Source organism: Perna viridis, chromosome 8 (assembly GCF_037379345.1).
Source record: "Perna viridis isolate PV_CMFRI_1.1 ecotype Kerala chromosome 8, ASM3737934v1, whole genome shotgun sequence".
NCBI classification, from domain to species: Eukaryota; Metazoa; Mollusca; class Bivalvia; order Mytilida; family Mytilidae; genus Perna; species Perna viridis.
Window position 1 is genome coordinate 8,789,663 of NC_142452.1, and position 21,565 is coordinate 8,811,227.

Below are 21,565 nucleotides of genomic sequence, written 5' to 3' on the forward strand. Positions count from 1 at the left end.
TTTTGGGAAAAATGCCACGTTCCTCGCACGTTAAAGAACCCTCCTGTGGTATTCTCGGACGTTAAACCCCAACAAACAAACAAACAGTGACTTGTGTGCAGTTGAAACCACATCAAGGTCAGCATTCCTGGTTAATTTTAACAAATTTGATGATTGGCCGCCAGGTCTGAGGCATTCAATTAAAATTCCTGATCTTATTTTCTTGGTATCTTCAACTTCACCAGCTACACCCTTGATAGTTTTCTGTATTAAAAAAGGAGAAAGGTCATTAACATTTTTGTCTTTATCTTTTGCAGAAATGACAATAAATCTTGGCCAGTTACTATCACTTTAACATTAAAAGGGCAATAATTCCAACATGAATGAATGGATAAAAACCAAAATTTGACCAGAAATAGATCTCATCATGCTGAACACTTTTATCTATGTCAGGATCAGCTAAACCTAACAGATTAGGAGATATATGGAAAAAAAAAACTACTGTCCGACCCCTATGTTCTATTTTTAGTAACAGGGGCCATGTTTCTCCAAAAATCAAAAACCCCCACATCAGCTATATGCAGTATACCCCAACACACATTCATTCCAAGTTTGGTTTTAATTGGTTGAGTAGTGTCAGAGGAGAATATTTTTTAAAGGAATAACATTAAGAATAACAAAAGTCGTTGAAAAGGAGGCAATAAGTCTAAACTGGCTTAACATATTAAACCAAAATTTAACAAGAGATAGATCTCATCATGCTGAACACTTTTACTCAATAATCAGAATTAACTTAAGAGATATATGCAAAAAACTACTGCCTGACCCCTATATTCTATTTTTAGTAACATTGGCCATGTTTCTCGACGAATTGAAAATCCCCTCCACAGTTCTATGCAGGATACCCCAAGGAACATTCATACAAAGTTTGGTTCTAAATAGTGAAGTAGTTTAAGAGGAGAAGAGTTATGTATAACTATTAACGACAAAGACGGATGAATCACATTTCCCATGATTCTTAGTTTGAGTGCTACCTAACTTTCATTGAGAAATATCAAATAGCTTCAGGAAATGCAATAACATTAACAACAACAAAACAAATTCAAGGGCAACAACTCAAATAAATGGATACAATTTGGCCCTCAGATAGATCTGATTTTCTATTTTTATTGACAGCAGCAATGCCTTTTCATTTATCCAAAATTGTCATCTTGTACAAGACACCCAAAAAACAAAAAAAAAAAACTAATTTTCATTGCATTCTGTTTTTAAGGTAGATTTTTGAAAATGGGAAAATTGGAAAAAAATAGCAAAAGACAAACACTTACAGGGAATTAACTCTCAACGTGGGTAAACATATTTCCATGTAATTTTGTCCTAAGATATAATGTTTAACACTTTTATCCAATCAGAATTAGGCTTAACCTTATACTTTTGTAAATATATAAACATATATGCAAAAACACTTCTTTCTGACCCCTTATAATGTTCCATTTGAGTAATGGCAGCCATGGTTTTCGATATCAAAAATTGAAAAAGACATTTTGTGCAGGATATTCTAATATCTATATCTGAAAAATCTTACTAATTTTCATTAAAATCTGTGCACTGATACAGAGAAGATATTGGGGGAAAAAAATTAACGAAAGCAGTGAAGAAACAGATGACAATGAGTGCAGACCTTCAGGTGATCTCAGTAAATAACTCGCATGGCCTTTAACCAGATGAGCTAAAAACGACAAAAACAAAAAACAAAAAAAACAACAAAATTTATAAAAATTACCTGGCTGCTTACAAAAAAATGATTCAAGAATTTTTTAGGTTATTTTTCATGAAGTGTGAATGAAAGCTGAATAAAAATCAGTATACACAGATACTTCCCGTCAAAGATACTTACTATGAAGGGAAATGTTAACTCCAAATCTGGTACTGATACTATACAGATGTCTGGTAGACCACCTAGAACACACAAAAATACCTGTGAAAACTGGTTCTCATATGAAACCTGAATACACATACATCCTGCAGTTGAGGGTGATATTCTAGAATACCACATAAAAAAATCTAACCCAAGACAAAGTAAAGGGTGGTAGTCAAATATACAACACTTAACTTTAGTAAGTACAGTACCTGAACCGATCAATTATCGATCACCGATCAGTCATTGATCATACAAACCGATGATCGCATCACGTGACCACAGAGCGGATTCAATTGTTTCATTTGTAATTTTTACTCATGTTTACATAATTCAATAAATGTAAACATCATTTTATTATTTATCATTCTACACTTCTTTTACTTTTAACAAAAAAAAAAACAAAAAACAATATGTGGATTTAATATTTTAAAGAAAATTAATTTCAGTAACGTTGTATATTGAATTCGTTCCGATGGAAGTTCTTAAATTTATATGAACCGATCATCTGTCATTTTACATAACAAAACTGCTATCAGATTGATCACCAGTCATCGGTTATCGATCCGTCAACGATCATCGATCCATCAAATAGTTGCATGGATCGGTTCCGGGACTGTATGTGTAAAATTATACTGAACATCATTAATTTGTAATCTGATAAATTCACTACATGATCTGATGTATCATTCTTCAACTGAAACCGACAGAATTATAGACACTGCCCCTAACGGAACTTATACCCACTGCACCCTGTTTAACTCTGTACATTTTATGGCCAATATAGATATTAATATTGGACAAAATTGCTATAGTGGATAGACTAAGCACTTATGACACAAATTTTGCTGCCATTTCTAAAACGCCCAACTCCAAACAGTAATAACTGTAGTACTTTTATCTTGTTGAGAACCAAAAAAATAGAACATGACTAATTCCTGATATGAACATCTACAAAAGGTATTCTAACACTTCAATGCATTTCATAAAAATCCTGCAAGTTATTAAGGAAGTTTTCTGAAAGATGCCTAAGTTCCAACAGTCATCATTTCTACATTTTTTTCCTAACAATATGCACATCCTAATAGGGTAATTTAACATCCTATTAAGTTTCATAACAATCATGCAAGTCACAGGAAGGAAATGGGGAAAATTTACAAGCAAGTTTTGCTGAAAAATGCGTAAGTTACAGTTGTCAACTTCTACAATTTTGTCTAAACAGAAATTTCCTGAGAGTATTCACATCTCCATCTGATTATATTGCATCCCACTAATTTTCATAACAATTAACTGCAAGTTGCTTATAAAATAGTTTCGACAGATGAACAGACAATGGACAAATAGAAAGGGTGAAATCTATATACCCTCCAAAGTTAAATTACAGGGGGTATAGATCATTCAATTATTTTGGCCCAATACTCATGTCTTGGTTGCATCCTTAATAACCAAAATTACCGACGATTTCTTTATTTTCATTTTATTTCCAATTTTATCATATAATTGTCTGATCTCTTCATGTTTTCACAAAAGTATATAACAAAGCAGACAACAGAAGTAAAAAGTTAGTTCAAGCCAGTAGGACACTAGAGAAATCTTTCTAAACCAACAGCCAGACTGTCATTAGGTCAAACTGGAACAATGAACCATTATGTGCAATTGTATGCGCATAACTAAACTTGACCATGAAACAAGCTGCAGTATTTCTTTTAACTGTAAGTTCATGCATGATAAAAAAAAATTGTCATACAAAAACTTCCACAAAAATAACTTCTTCCATATGACATAACAATTCTCTAAGGTTAACTGAGGTATGTTGATTGATGGTGACATTTTTACTTATTTTATATACTATGGACAATTTATAACATCAGTACATCCATTTGATACCATTTCAAAAGGACCAGATTCTCCAGATATTTTGTATCTTTGCAAATAGTTTTTATTCTTGAATAAGAAACATTGGACTCCCCGTTGGTTTTTTGTCGCCATATTAAGATTTTATAAGTTTCATCGTCTCTGTTCCCCACCCGCCACCGAGTGCCAACACGGGCGATGCTGGGACTCCAGCAGATAGCATCAGGGATTCCAGAGACGACATACTCGAACAGTTTTGTTTGTTGGGGTTTAACGTCCGAGCAGCAATATTTCAGCTATATTCAGACAATGAACATGAAATGGATGATATAATGAACATGAAATGAAAAAAAAGGATGGGTCACAAGAATAATAGGGTCGACAAATTTTGATTGCCACTGGAAAAAGGGGGATGGGTAAGATCGGGCAATTTACCCTCCTGTGGGGGAGCGCAAAGGTTCCTACTCCTATCGAATACCACAGGAGGGTTCTTTAACGTGCGAGGAACGTGGCATCTTTCCCAACACGGTGCACCACTATGGTTTGCGGTCAGGTTTTCCGTATTATAGCCTGACAACCCCAGCATGTAACACGCCAGGAGTACCCCATTCCACCACCTGGGGCACACATCCCAGTTGCTCTGTGGGCAGAGCGCCTAGCCCCGGCTAGGTTTCTGAGCACTATTTAGTCGCCTTATACGACAAGCTTAGCGCTGCTGCAGGCCTATTCTTTTATCACCCGGACCTGCACGGGGGACATACTCGAACAGAGCGTATCTATCAATGGCGCATAGACAGCGTACTACTCGATTGACCCATGAGCCACCGCCTTCTTCATTTGCCATTTGTAAGCTTTTGAAAATCTTAGAAACATTGGATTAACCAAATGCCATCAGTAAAGCAGGTGGACAAATAAAGGGCATGGCGTGACCAGCCGATTGATCGAACCGGGTCCATCCGATCTCCCGTTTAGATGAGCCTTGTCTAACGATGCACCCTCCATGTCTTGAATCTTTGATTGAAAATTTGCAATGGTGTGCGCAAATAGATTAATGAATAATATGTGTACAAAACTCAGGTGAATTTTAGTAAGCCTCATACTAAAATTGCGTGTTAAGTCTTTCTCAACCTACTTGTTTGTACCCAACAAAATGTCCCTACCCTCCTCTCCAAAGAAAAAAAATCTGATCTTTCTGCAATTGTTTTTGTCTGTTGAACACCTAAATATTTGACAACTTCAAATTGTGAAATGTGTAATACTGTAAAGAAGTAAGTTCTTTGGATTGTCAAGTGGCCAATGTCATATACAACAAAAAAATGTAAAACATAAATTTAATAAACAAAACAAACTAAAGTAAATTCAAGATAAATGACATCATGAAATGAATAAACATAAATGTAACTAAATATACACGCGCAAGACAGAACTAAATATAATGGAATGAAATAAACACATAAACTAAATGATTCACAGTCTCAACACACCACCATTTTTTTCTGCACACCTCCCGGTAAGGTCGAACGTTGCATGTACTGTAAAATTAACGAATGAAATGGGTTGTTTCCCTTGGACATCTGTTATAATTATAACTGGACGAAATATAGACTAATTTCACACATTTTTTGTAGATTTCTATATTGACGAAGAGAACACCAGATGATATATATTTCACTATAATGCTGTATTCAGTAAGCCATGACTGGTTAAACGAACATATCTAGCACGGACTTCTCGGTTACTATACAAATTAATATAACGGACTTTGTGCTCCAAAAATAATAAATTCCTAGCTTTCCAACGGTTTTTTTTTAATCACCGACATTACTTCACCGACTCTAGGCGTTATTACACCATCTCGGGAACATCAGGTTGATAACCATTTTATCACCGACAGGTCGACGCTTCTAGCTATGTGCAAGACGCACACCAAAACCGGGTCTAAAAACCACTGTAAATAGACATTGAACCCAAAAATTACTTACAACATCTATACCTTTGCATAATATGGCAATTTCTCGTACATTCTGGACCGCGAGTAAGAAATATCATCTCGACAGCAAAATAGACTATAATTTACCATATAAAATTAATTATTAACTTACCTGAGTATTGTAAACATTAGCCTAGGGATATCCATGTCCTGAATTGACAATTATAATTCCCCACTGCTACTTTATCAAACTCAATGCTTCACTCAAAGACCATGTGCCGACTGATATAAAACTCACCTGTTAAATTTCTATACGTGTACAATCTCGTGATTTCACAAAAGGTTTACTTGATTCGATTTACCGGTGTTAGTGGTATTTAAAGCTAGGATAGTTTAAATAGTCCTGTATGGAAAAAATGTAAACGACAATTAACTGAAGTTTGTTACAAATGTCCCTTTCCTAAAGACTAAAGAACATTTAGTCCAACCAAAACACAAACTTCAGAAAAATTCTGTAAGAAATATATATAAAATCACGATACAAAATGTACATGAATATCATAATAAAAAATTCTGTAACACTCAGGGGTTGTCTAAACGTCATCACATCTTGATAACACATCTGCAACAATATTCGTCTTGCCTGCAATGTAACAAATATTATATTTAAATTCCTGAAGTATCAAACTCCAACGTAGTAACCGTTGGTTGGTAGTTTTTATTCTCTGTAACCACTGTAAAGGAGCGTGATCTGTATTAATAGTAAACTCTTTACCCTCAAGGAAATTTCTCAATGTTTTTACCGCCCAAATGATAGCAAAGCACTCTTTCTCTACCACTGCATAGTTGCATTCAGATCTGGAAAGTTTCTTGCTGATAAACATGATTGGATGTCTCCCATCGTCAAACTCTTGTTCAAGCACAGCACCTAGACCCTTTCCTGATGCATCAGTCTGCAAAATAAACTTTTTAGAAAAATCTGGACTCCGTAATACAGAGTCACTACAAATACAATCTTTCAGTTTGTCAAAAGCTTTTTGTGTTGTGTCTGACCATTTAACTTTGTTTGGTGCGTTTTTCTTTGTGAGGTCAGTTAACGGTACAAATATGTCTGAAAACTGGTATGAATTTCCTGTAAAAGCCGATGAGACCGAGGAATGATCTGACCTGTTTCTTAGTTACAGGTGCCGGAAACTGCCGTATAGCGGAAACTTTGTCCTGTACAGGTTTAAGCTTACCACTTCCTGCAATGTGACCTAAAAATTCCAGCTCACCATAACCAAATAAACATTTACTTGGTTTTGCAACGAGCTTTGCCTGTCTAAGCGAATCAAATACTGCTCGTAAATGCTCAATATGATACTCCCACGTTTCGCTAAATATGCCAATATCGTCGATGAATGAATCAGCGAACTCGTCGTACCCTGCCAAAACTTTGTCCATCATACGAACAAAAGTAGCACCTGAATTCATCATTCCAAACGGAGCAACAGTAAACTGATAATGTCCGAACGGTGTAATAAATGCGCTCTTCTGTCGACTAGCTGAATCAAGGGGGACTTGCCAATAGCCCTTCGTTAAATCTAATTTACTTATGTATCGTGCTCTGCTGACTTTATTTAGTACTTCATCCATTCTAGGCATCAAAACCGGATCAAAGATTGTCTGTTTGTTTAAGTCCCGATAATCGACACAAAAACGAATTGTATTGTCTTTTTTCTTAACTAATACTATAGGAGCCGCATACGGACTATCGGAAGGCTCAACAATACCTGCAGCTAACATATCATCAATCTCTTTCTTAACTTTGTCTCTAAGTGCGTATGGTACTGGATACGGACGCTTGTATATTGGTTCATCTGTTTTTTGTAATTACTTTATGTTCTATAATATTGGTTACCTTAGGTACATCACTAAAGATGTCTTCATACTCAGACAGTAGTTCTTGTAGCTGTTTGTTCTCTTCAACTGTCAGCTCTGGAGAAATGTTAACATCTTCGACACTTTCTTTTCTACGTAAGACGGGAGTAATTGCTGTATTCATCTCACTGTCATCTGTACCTTCATCTGTGTTAAGACCTGAAATTACCTTTAAGCACGCAGCAACATCTGCTGTAACAGTATTACCCTTATCATTATCTACCCTTTCATGCCATAATTTGAGCATATTAACATGAAATACTTTTTCTTTTCCTCCTCTTACTCTGATTTTATAGTCAACTGGACTAACTTTGTCAGTAACTTCAAACGGTCCTTTCCAACTAGCTAATAACTTTGATGTATGTGTAGGCAATAACACCAGTACTTTTTGGCCAACCTCTAACTTCCTATCTCTTGCTTTTCTATCATAGTATAGTTTTTGTCTCTGTTTTGCCTGTTTCTCGTTTCCAGTGGCATACTCAGCCATTGTTCTCATTTTTTCTCTTGTATCTAATAAATAGCTCAATACAGAATGTTGACATGTACTCGGCTCTTCCCACTCCTCTTTCAGCACCGCAAGAGGACCTCTTATATGTCTGCCATATAACAGTTCAAATGGCGAAAACCCAGTGCTCTCATTTGGCACCTCTCTATATGCAAATAATAAGTAGGGGATATATTCATCCCATGTCTTTGGCTTTGCTCTTGCATATGCTTTCAACATTTTCTTTAGTACACCATTGAACTTTTCGCAAAGTCCATTACACATTGCATGATAAGGACTAGTGTGTAATTTACTTATTTGTAGTAATCTACATACCTCAAGCATCAATTCTGACATAAAGTTACTGCCTTGGTCTGTCAACAGCTCTCTAGCTATGCCAACCCTAGAAAATAGACTTATAAGAGCATTAGCAACGGTACTAGCCTCCTGATCTTTCAAAGGAATCGCTTCAGGGTATTTAGTTGCATAATCAACGCATACTAAAATGTAACGGTTTTCGCTATCAGTCATAGGCAAAGGGCCAACAAAATCAAGAGCAATTCGCTGGAATGGCTCATCAATAGGGGGTATGCTAATCAGAGGGGCTCGTGGTACTCTCCCCTTTGCTGTACCCATTTGACAATCGGGACACGATCTACAGTATTCTGCTACTTCATTAAATATACCTGGCCAGAAGAAATGCTGCATAATTCGGTCTCTTGTCTTCTTATTCCCAAGATGTCCCGCTAACGGTATATCATGTCCTAAAGAAAGAACTGTCTCTCTCAGCTGTCGTGGTAATACAATCTGATGTATAACTTCACCACTAGGCTTCGTATACACTCTATAAAGTAAATCTGAATTGTACATGAAATACGATTGTTGATCTTGATGATCGTCACAAACATATGATCTTACCTTATCTAAAGTCTCATCACTCTTCTGTAACTTAATCAGCTGTTTCCTGTCACAAACCTTAAAATCATTAGAAATATCTGAAAATTCTATAGGTTGTGATATGGGTGTATCACCGCTAAGCCTAACTGTAGTCTCACCTATATTCCTATCTTCTTCAACCTGCTTCTTTCTTTGAGACCGAGTCTCAACTGCATGACATGGAATCTTATCCTCTGAAACAAAAACATTTTCACCTCTGGTCTCTGGTACTTCTTCAATACTAAGTGGTACTGAGATATTCACCAAGTTACCAACTATCAAATCTGCGAACGGTGTATCTAAAATCAATGCTTTAACATCGCCTGAAATATAAGGGGTTGAAACGTTAATGCACACCTCTGGACACTGCTTCACTGTACCGTCTGCTAAACATATGTCTCTATTATGACCTGTATAATGATCTGAGCTAGTAAATTTACTATGAACAAACACAGTAGAACACCCAGTATCTCTTAAAACAGAGATTTTATCACTGTTAATCTTACCCTCAACTATATCGAGACTATGTACCTGCACTTTGTCTCCATTACATGAAACACCCGGTAACTTAACGGTTATACCACTGATATAGTCATCAACTGTATGACCCTGCTGTGTTTGTATGCATAAACCAAACTTACTTTGCTTATTCGTGCTCTCTTTGGACTTGTTTGCTCTTGAAGAACAATGTGGTGCTATATGACCTACCTTCTTACAAATAAAGCAAGTTCTAGTCTCTTGTCGTCTTCCTTTCTGTTGAAAATTCTTACCTTGATGCTTTGCCTGATCTGTATTTATTCTCATATATGATTGTGGTTTAGAACTAACATGTTCGATTTTATGGGCTTGCTGAAATACCTCTGCTTTTTCTATCAACTCGTCAACAGTTTTCGGTTTCTGCTCCTTAATCCAAAGTTTGAGCTCTTGACTACAACTTACCATCAACTGTTCTCTTGTTACTAAATCAGTAAATTTACTAAAGTCAGTACCTATCTCTTCGCGTTCCAGCCAGTGCCTAAGAAAACCTACTAATCTGACGGCATACTCCTTGAATGATTCATCAGAAGATTGCCGGGCACTTCTGAACTTCTCCCTGTATGTCTCAGGAGTGAGCTCATATCTAGATAAAATAGCAGTCTTAATTTGACCATAATCTCTACTGTCCTCTTCTGACAATCTAGAAAAAACGCTTCTAAAGCTTTCCCACAAAGTAAAGGGACTAATCTAAGGGCCCATTCTGACTTGGGTATTTTGTGTAGGGTTACTAACTTCTCAAATGACTTCAAAAATATATCTGGGTCTTGATTTTCCTGAAACTTCGGAAGTTTTGATTTCAAATGTGAACTTGTCTGAGGTTGTGCTACACCCTGAGATAATTCTTTCTCTCTAAGTTCTAGCTCTTTTAACTTTACCTCCCTCTCCATCTCAGCCCTTCTCAACTCTCTTTCGGCTGCCCTCTCTTCCCTTTCTGTCGCCTGCATGTTTCTCAACAATTCTAGGCATACCTCTACTTTTTCACCCGCCCCGTGCAGGTCCGGGTGTTCAAAGAATAGGCCTGCAGCAGCGCTAGGCTTGTCGTAAAAGGCGACTAAATATTGCTCAGAAACCTAGCCGGGGGCTAGGCGCTCTGCCCACAGAGCAACTGGGATGTGTGCCCCAGGTGGTGGAATGGGGTACCCCTGGCGTGTTACATGCTGGGGTTGTCAGGCTATAATACGGAAAACCTGACCGCAAACCATAGTGGTGCACCGTGTTGGGAAAGATGCCACGTTCCTCGCACGTTAAAGAACCCTGCTGTGGTATTCGGTAGGAGTAGGAACCTTTGCACTCCGCCACAGGAGGCTAAATTGACCTACCTTACCCATCCCCCCTTTTTCTAGTGGCAATCAAAATTTGTCGACCCTGTTGTCCTTGTGACCCATCCTTTTTTTTAATCATTTCATGTTCATTTTATCATCCATTTCATGTTCATTGTCTGAATATAGCTGAAATATTGCTGCTCCGACGTTAAACCCCAACAAACAAACAAACAAACTTTTTCACCCTTCTCTAACAACTCTGTAACCCATGTTGGCAGACCACCGGTTGCCATACTATATAATACAAAATCCAAAAATCAAAAATCAAAAAAAAAAAAAATTCCAACAAACATAAAATAACACAAATATGTGTCAGAATAACACTCTATGTCTATCTCTGACAGTCAATCTAATATGACAATTGACACAGTGACAATCCCACCGCTGCCACCATTGTAAAGAAGTAAGTTCTTTGGATTGTCGCCCCGTGCAGGTCCGGGTGTTAAAAGAATAGGCCTGCAGCAGCGCTAAGCTTGTCGTATAAGGCGACTAAATAGTGCTCAGAAACCTAGCCGGGGGCTAGGCGCTCTGCCCACAGAGCAACTGGGATGTGTGCCCCAGGTGGTGGAATGGGGTACCCCTGGCGTGTTACATGCTGGGGTTGTCAGGCTATAATACGGAAAACCTGACCGCAAACCATAGTGGTGCACCGTGTTGGGAACGATGCCACGTTCCTCGCACGTTAAAGAACCCTGCTGTGGTATTCGATAGGAGTAGGAACCTTTGCGCTCCGCCACAGGAGGCTAAATTGCCCGACCTTACCCATCCCCCCCCTTTTTCCAGTGGCAATCAAAATTTGTCGACCCTATTGTCCTTGTGTCCCATCCTTTTTTTTTTTTCATTTCATGTTCATTTTATCATCCATTTCATGTTCATCGTCTGAATATAGCTGAAATATTGATGCTCGGACGTTAAACTCCAACAAACAAACAAAATCTTTGGATTGTCAAGTGGCCAATGTCATATACAACAAAAAAATGTAAAACATAAATTTAATTAACAAAACAAACTAAAGTAAATTCAAGATAAATGACATCATGAAATGAATAAACATAAATGTAACTAAATATACACGCGCAAGACAGAACTAAATATAATGGAATGAAATAAACACATAAACTAAATGATTCACAGTCTCAACACACCACCATTTTTTTCTGCACACCTCCCGGTAAGGTCGAACGTTGCATGTACTGTAAAATTAACGAATGAAATGGGTTGTTTCCCTTGGACTTTTGTTATAATTATAACTGGACGAAATATAGACTAATTTCACACATTTTTTGTAGATTTCTATATTGACGAAGAGAACACCAGATGATATATATTTCACTATAATGCTGTATTCAGTAAGCCATGACTGGGTTAAACGAACATATCTAGCACGGACTTCTCGGTTACTTTACAAATTAATATAACGGACTTTGTGCTCCAAAAATAATAAATTCCTAGCTTTCCAACGGTTTTTTTTTTAATCACCGACATTACTTCACCGACTCTAGGCGTTATTACACCATCTCGGGAACATCAGGTTGATAACCATTTTATTACCGACAGGTCGACGCTTCTAGCTATGTGCAAGACGAACACCAAAACCGGGTCTAAAAACCCCTGTAAATAGACATTGAACCCAAAAATTACTTACAACATCTATACCTTTGCATAATATGGCAATTTCTCGTACATTCTGGACCGCGAGCAAGAAATATCATCTCGACAGCAAAATAGACTATAATTCACCATATAAAATTAATTATTAACTTACCTGAGTATTGTAAACATTAGCCTAGGGATATCCATGTCCTGAATTGACAATTATAATTCCCCACTGCTACTTCACCGAACTCAATGCTTCACTCAATGACCATGTGCCGACTGATATAAAACTCACCTGTTAAATTTCTATACGTGTACAATCTCGTGATTTCACAAAAGGTTTACTTGATTCGATTTACCGGTGTTAGTGGTATTTAAAGCTAGGATAGTTTAAATAGTCCTGTATGGAAAAAATGTAAACGACAATTAACTGAAGTTTGTTACAAATACATACTTCCTATCTACATAACAATAAAATGAGTAGAGGACAGTCACAATCACAGTAGAACAAGTATTACTTTGTCAAAGACTGAATTACTTGAATTACTTACAATAATAAATTCCGTCATCGTCCTTTTTTAGTTTGTTTTCAGGTAATCAGTTATGTAAACACTAACTAAATGTTTAATAAAAGAATTGATTGATCGTCAGATAATAGATAACCCATGTAGAAGTTTTCCTTTTTTATTTGAATTTATTTTGGGTTTTTTTTTTACATCTAATTGAAAGATCAAAGGGCCATGAAATAATTTCAAGCCTTGTCTAACGATGCACCCTCCTATGCGTTCAGGAGATTGACTCCGCTTTTCGCTAATATTTATATATTCGTTTATTTATAAGTATGCTAAATGTACCCTCAAATGGTTAGATCTAAATAAAGTTACAAGGACTTGTTTGTGTTTTTCACTGCGATGTTATTAATATACACACATGAAAACCATAAGTAACAACCTTATACCATATATTCAAGTACTATTTCGATTGTTTCATACATTGAACTTATTCACTTGCTCGATTGATTGATCGATTGTTGGGGTTTAACGTCCGAGCAGCAATATTTCAGTTATATTCAGACGATGAACATGAAATGATGATGAAATGAAATAGGGATGGGACACAAGGACAGTAGGGTCCACAAATTTTGATTGCCACTAGAAAAAGGGAGGGATGGGTAAGGTCGGCCGATTTAGCCTCCTGTGGCGGAGCGCAGTGGTTCCTACTCCTACCGAATACCACAGCAGGGTTCTTTAACGTGCGAGGAACGTGGCATCTTTCCCAACACGGTGCAGCACTATGGTTTGCGGTCAGGTTTTCCGTATTATAGCCTGACAACCCCAGCATGCAACACGCCAGGGGTACACCATTCCACCACCTGGGGCACACATCCCAGTTGCTCTGTGGGCAGAGCGCCCTAGCCCCAGGGTAGGGTTCTGAGTACTATTTAGTCGCCTTTTACGACAAGATTAGCGCTGCTGCAGGCCTATTCTTTTAACACCCGGACCTGCACGGGGGACATACTCGAACAGAGCGTATCTATCAATGGCGCATAGACAGCGTACTACTCGATTGACCCATGAGCCACCGCCTTCTTCATTTACCATTTGTAAGCTTTTGAAAATCTTAGAAACATTGGATTAAACAAAATGCCATCAGTAAAGCAGGTGGACAAATAAAGGGCATGGCGTGACCAGCTGATTGATCGAACCGGGTCCATCCGATCTCCCGTTTAGATGACCTAAGAGCCGAGTGGCATATACAGCCGTATCCTCGATCATCCAGCCATCGATGACACGGGGGTTGCGTCACGACTGGAGTCTAGATACGACCTTCATCCACTAGGACCTCCTCGCCCACCAATAACTCACGGGTTACAACTCACAGCAAACAAGTAGGTGAACCCACTTTTTATTTTAAACACCGGGTCCACGGTCGATGTTCGGACCGCTTTAGTCTGGCCTCTAACCTTTGACCTTTCCAGCATGGGTAACCCTACCAGGAGAAAGAACTCCAGCTAGCATAGCTCTTAGGATCACTGAGGCACGCAAGCCCCCTACCACGACAAGGATAGCGATCCACAGGGGGGTTCCACCACCTGGGGCACACATCCCAGTTGCTCTGTGGGCAAAGCGCCTAGCCCTTGGCTAGGTTTCTGAGCACTATTTAGTCGCCTTTTACGACAAGCTTAGCGCTGCTGCAGGCCTATTCTTTCAACCCGGAACTGCACGGGGCGTCATGGAATTTATCTACTATGGCCCACTTCAATGCTAAAAATTCCAACTTGTGTGCAGTATACTTTTCCTCTGATTTTGTTAGACCTCTGCTTCCAAACTGAACCACTCTGGTTTCTTCACCTATCGTCTGATATAAATTAGCTCCTAATCCTAGCGAACTGGCATCAGTGTGTAACTCAAAAGGTTTTGTGTAGTCTGGGTATGGTGAAACTGGAGCAGTTGTAATGAGCTCTTTCAGTCTGTTGAACGCTGTTTCCTGTTCTTCTTTCCATTCCCAAGATTCTTGAACTTTTGGTTTCCTTCTTCCGCTTTTCTTGGTTGGTGAAGGCATCAGTTTTGTCAGTGGTCTGGAAAATTGACTGAAATTCCGAATAAAACGTCTGTAGTATCCTACGAAACCAATGAAACGTCGTACATCTTCTGGTGATGTTGGAGTTGGCCATGCCCCGTGCAGGTCCGGGTGTTGAACGAATAGGCCTGTAGCAGCGCTAAGCTTGTAAAAGGCGACTAAGTAGTGCTCAGAACCCTCGCCGGGGGCTAGGGCGCCTCTGCCCACAGAGCAACTGGGGTGTGTGCCCCAGGTGGTGGAATGGGGTACCGCTGGGGTTGTCAGGCTATTATATGGAAAACCTGACCGCAAACCATAGTGGTGCACCGTGTTGGAAAAGATGCCACGATCCTCGCACGTTAAAGACCCTACTGTGGTATTCTCCCGGAGTAGGAACCATAGGGCTCCGCCCCAGGAGGCTAAATTGCCCGACCCTAACCATCTCTCCCAATTTTCAGTGGCAATCAAAATTTGTCGACGTCATTGTCCTTATGTCCCATCCCTCTTTCATTTCATCATCATTTCATGTTCATCGTCTGAATATAGCTGAAATATTGCTGCTCGGACGTTAAACCCCAACAAACAATATTGTTATTGGACCCCGTGCAGGTCCGGGTGTTAAAAAAAAACAGGCCTGCAGCAGCGCTAAGCTTGTATAAGGCGACTAAATAGTGCTCAGAAACCTAGCCGGGGGCTAGGCGCTCTGCCCACAAAGGAACTGGGATGTGTGCCCCAGGTGGTGGAATGGGGTACCCCTGGCGTGTTACATGCTGGGGTTGTCAGGCTATAATACGGAGAACCTGACCGCAAACCATAGTGGTGCACCGTTTTGGGAAAAATGCCACGTTCCTCGCACGTTAAAGAACCCTCCTGTGGTATTCTCGGACGTTAATTTCAACAAACAAACAAACAGTGACTTGTGTGCAGTTGAAACCACATCAAGGTCAGCATTCCTGGTTAATTTTAACAAATTTGATGATTGGCCGCCAGGTCTGAGGCATTCAATTAAAATTCCTGATCTTATTTTCTTGGTATCTTCAACTTCACCAGCTACACCCTTGATAGTTTTCTGTATTAAAAAAGGAGAAAGGTCATTAACATTTTTGTCTTTATCTTTTGCAGAAATGACAATAAATCTTGGCCAGTTACTATCACTTTAACATTAAAAGGGCAATAATTCCAACATGAATGAATGGATAAAAACCAAAATTTGACCAGAAATAGATCTCATCATGCTGAACACTTTTATCTATGTCAGGATCAGCTAAACCTAACAGATTAGGAGATATATGGAAAAAAAACTACTGTCCGACCCCTATGTTCTATTTTTAGTAACAGGGGCCATGTTTCTCCAAAAATCAAAAACCCCCACATCAGCTATATGCAGTATACCCCAACACACATTCATTCCAAGTTTGGTTTTAATTGGTTGAGTAGTGTCAGAGGAGAATATTTTTTAAAGGAATAACATTAAGAATAACAAAAGTCGTTGAAAAGGAGGCAATAAGTCTAAACTGGCTTAACATATTAAACCAAAATTTAACAAGAGATAGATCTCATCATGCTGAACACTTTTACTCAATAATCAGAATTAACTTAAGATATATATGCAAAAAACTACTGTCTGACCCCTATATTCTATTTTTAGTAACATTGGCCATGTTTCTCGACGAATTGAAAATCCCCTCCACAGTTCTATGCAGGATACCCCAAGGAACATTCATACAAAGTTTGGTTCTAAATAGTGAAGTAGTTTAAGAGGAGAAGAGTTATGTATAACTATTAACGACAAAGACGGATGAATCACATTTCCCATGATTCTTAGTTTGAGTGCTACCTAACTTTCATTGAGAAATATCAAATAGCTTCAGGAAATGCAATAACATTAACAACAACAAAACAAATTCAAGGGCAACAACTCAAATAAATGGATACAATTTGGCCCTCAGATAGATCTGATTTTCTATTTTTTATTGACAGCAGCAATGCCTTTTCATTTATCCAAAATTGTCATCTTGTACAAGACACCCAAAAAACAAAAACAAAAACTAATTTTCATTGCATTCTGTTTTTAAGGTAGATTTTTGAAAGTGGAAAAATTGGAAAAAAATAGCAAAAGACAAACACTTACAGGGAATTAACTCTCAACGTGGGTAAACATATTTCCATGTAATTTTGTCCTAAGATATAATGTTTAACACTTTTATCCAACCAGAATTAGGCTTAACCTTATACTTTTGTAAATATATAAACATATATGCAAAAACACTTCTTTCTGACCCCTTATAATGTTCCATTTTGGGTAATGGCAGCCATGGTTTTCGATATCAAAAATTGAAAAAGACATTTTGTGCAGGATATTCTAATATCTATATCTAAAAAATCTTACTAATTTTCATTAAAATCTGTGCACTGATACAGAGAAGATATTGGGGGAAAAAAATTAACGAAAGCAGTGAAGAAACAGATGACAATGAGTGCAGACCTTCAGGTGATCTCAGTAAATAACTCGCATGGCCTTTAACCAGATGAGCTAAAAACGACAAAAAAAACAAAAAACAAAAAAACAAAAAAACAACAAAATTTATAAAAATTACCTGGCTGCTTACAAAAAAATGATTCAAGAATTTTTTAGGTTATTTTTCATGAAGTGTGAATGAAAGCTGAATAAAAATCAGTATACACAGATACTTCCCGTCAAAGATACTTACTATCAAGGGAAATGTTAACTCCAAATCTGGTACTGATACTATACAGATGTCTGGTAGACCACCTAGAACACACAAAAATACCTGTGAAAACTGGTTCTCATATGAAACCTGAATACACATACATCCTGCAGTTGAGGGTGATATTCTAGAATACCACATAAAAAAATCTAACCCAAGACAAAGTAAAGGGTGGTAGTCAAATATACAACACTTAACTTTAGTAAGTACAGTACCTGAACCGATCAATTATCGATCACCGATCAGTCATTGATCATACAAACCGATGATCGCATCACGTGACCACAGAGCGGATTCAATTGTTTCATTTGTAATTTTTACTCATGTTTACATAATTCAATAAATGTAAACATCATTTTATTATTTATCATTCTACACTTCTTTTACTTTTAACAAAAAAAAACAATATGTGGATTTAATATTTTAAAGAAAATTAATTTCAGTAACGTTGTATATTGAATTCGTTCCGATGGAAGTTCTTAAATTTATATGAACCGATCATCTGTCATTTTACATAACAAAACTGCTATCAGATTGATCACCAGTCATCGGTTATCGATCCGTCAACGATCATCGATCCATCAAATAGTTGCATGGATCGGTTCCGGGACTGTATGTGTAAAATTATACTGAACATCATTAATTTGTAATCTGATAAATTCACTACATGATCTGATGTATCATTCTTCAACTGAAAACGACAGAATTATAGACACTGCCCCTAACGGAACTTATACCCACTGCACCCTGTTTAACTCTGTGCATTTTATGGCCAATATAGATATTAATATTGGACAAAATTGCTATAGTGGATAGACTAAGCACTTATGACACAAATTTTGCTGCCATTTCTAAAACGCCCAACTCCAAACAGTAATAACTGTAGTACTTTTATCTTGTTGAGAACCAAAAAAATAGAACATGACTAATTCCTGATATGAACATCTACAAAAGGTATTCTAACACTTCAATGCATTTCATAAAAATCCTGCAAGTTATTAAGGAAGACTTGTGTACAACACATGTGACAAAGTTTTCTGAAAGATGCCTAAGTTCCAACAGTCATCATTTCTACATTTTTTTCCTAACAATATGCACATCCTAATAGGGTAATTTAACATCCTATTAAGTTTCATAACAATCATGCAAGTCACAGGAAGGAAATGGGGAAAATTTACAAGCAAGTTTTGCTGAAAAATGCGTAAGTTACAGTTGTCAACTTCTACAATTTTGTCTAAACAGAAATTTCCTGAGAGTATTCACATCTCCATCTGATTATATTGCATCCCACTAATTTTCATAACAATTAACTGCAAGTTGCTTATAAAATAGTTTCGACAGATGAACAGACAATGGACAAATAGAAAGGGTGAAATCTATATACCCTCCAAAGTTAAATTACAGGGGGTATAGATCATTCAATTATTTTGGCCCAATACTCATGTCTTGGTTGCATCCTTAATAACCAAAATTACCGACGATTTCTTTATTTTCATTTTATTTCCAATTGTATCATATAATTGTCTGATCTCTTCATGTTTTCACAAAAATATAGCCCCGTGCAAGTCCGGGTGTTTAAAGAATAGGCCTGCAGCAGCGCTAAGCTTGTCGTATAAGGCGACTAAATGGTGCTCAGAAACCTAACCGGGGGCTAGGCGCTCTGCCCACAGAGCAACTGGGATGTGTGCCCCAGGTGGTTGAATGGGGTACCCCTGGCGTGTTACATGCTGGGGTTGTCAGGCTATAATACGGAAAACCTGACCGCAAACCATAGTGGTGCACCGTGTTGGGAAAGATGCCACGTTCCTTGCACGTTAAAGAACCCTGCTGTGGTATTCGATAGGAGTAGGAACCTTAGCGCTCCGCCACAGGAGGCTAAATTGCCCGACCTTACCCATCCCCCATTTTTTCCAGTGGCAATCAAAATTTGTCGACCCTATTATCCTTGTGTCCCATCCTTTTTTTCCATTTCATGTTCATTTAATCATCCATTTCTTGTTCATTGTCTGAATATAGCTGAAATATTGCTGCTCGGACGTTAAACCCCAACAAACAAACAAGCTCACAATCGTCAGAATGACATGTGGGGTTAGCAGACTTGCAGACTTGCAGTGCAGTACTGGTCGCCGGAAGTGGAGTGTCTATAAATAGCATGGGAAATCCCAGTGTTTTCACAAGATAGGGGTATATTTAGAAATCATTATGGAGATTAGGCTTCACACCACAAGAAGCAAAATGCACCTATAAAATGTACAGAAATGTTTTTCCTTTCAGAAACTGTTTAAATTTTATAAATGAGATGGGAACTTTTTTCACAGCAATATGAGGAACAGGGGTAATTTCTGCGTAGGACTAGTTTTGTGTACGTTCCAAATGCTCATTGGTTGAATTGGTGGTCTGTAACCTAAAACCCGATCTAGGCGTTCATCAATCCGGGTCGGGCAATCGCAAAGAGCAAGTGGTCATGACTAGATGCCGCATTGGACATTCTAGATTTACACATAACCATTTGCTTGTTGGTGATCCTCGACCTGAGTGTATCCCATGTGATTGCCCTTTCTCTATCAAACATGTTCTTCTAGATTGTGTGGATTTTGCCAACACCAGGCAAAATTATTTTGACTGCGCCAATATGTTTGATTTGTTCAAGACCGTTTCATCTAAAAACATTATCGATTTCTTGCGGGACATCGGTTTATTTAATAAAATCTAAATTGGATACTTTCCTTGATTTTCAATATTTTAAATGTTTTATCGAGGTTCACCTTTTATGTACATTTTTATATGTAAATGCCTGTTTTAATTTAATTATTTTATGAAGAGATTTTGATCTTGCTTTTAATATTTTCATTTCATTAAATGTTCTTGCCGTGATATGGCCCTAGTCGCCGAAACGGCATTAAAACATAACAATCAATCAACCCGGCTAGGATTCTGAGCACTATTTAGTCGCCTTTTACGACAAGCTTAGCGCTGCTGCAGGCCTATTCACTTGACACCTGGACCTGATTGACTTTGGGGTTTAACGCCCGAGCAGCAATACTTCAGCTATATTCAGGCGATGAACATGAAGTGGATGATAAAATGAACATGAAATTATGATGAAATGAAAAGTGGGATAGGACACAAGGATAATGGGTTCGTGAAAAGCTGAAATACTGCTGCTTGGATGTTAAACCCCTACAATCAATCAATCTTACTTAGCCTGAAAACCTCTACAAAAGTCTGTATTGCCCGAGGTTTAAGGATGACTCATTAATAGAATTACACCCGGCGAAAGGCAAAATGGCGTTCTTCACAGTTTTTAGCAAATAGTTTGAGAACCATAAAAGATTACAAGAAGCTCTACAAATTTTTATTGTGTCCAATATTGGATGACATCTTGTTTTTTGTTGTTTTTTTTCACTTTAAAATCGATTTATGTTTTAATTAGAATTGTGAAAACAGTCATGGATAGAGAGACATTTTCTATTTATGTCATGTTAATAGCCTACAAAAATACATTGGGTTGAAATAATAGCCAAAGTGTGTCTTTCTTTGATTGGTGGAAAATGATGTATCAGCAGTTTAAGGCTAATACAATAACAGATAAAAAGAAACTTCTAATTGATAAAATGTTCCTTTTGATAAGTCTTACAATCTGTCAACGGCAAAAAAATACAAATAATTCTTTGATAATTGTTTTTATTATTCATCAGTTTTGTCTAATAGGTACTTCGTCAAGTTATTTCAGTGTTCCGTTACAACGAACTACTGATTTATCATTGTGTATTGCATGTATATATAATACGGTAAGGTTGC

At 37.8% G+C, this 21,565-nt stretch overlaps 1 pseudogene; it reads right to left on the reverse strand.

The window, feature by feature from the left end:
* Positions 1-7,536: 7,536 nt before the first annotated feature.
* Positions 7,537-11,278, reverse strand: LOC148609200 (uncharacterized; annotated as a pseudogene).
* Between the last annotated feature and the right edge of the window lie 10,287 nt (positions 11,279-21,565).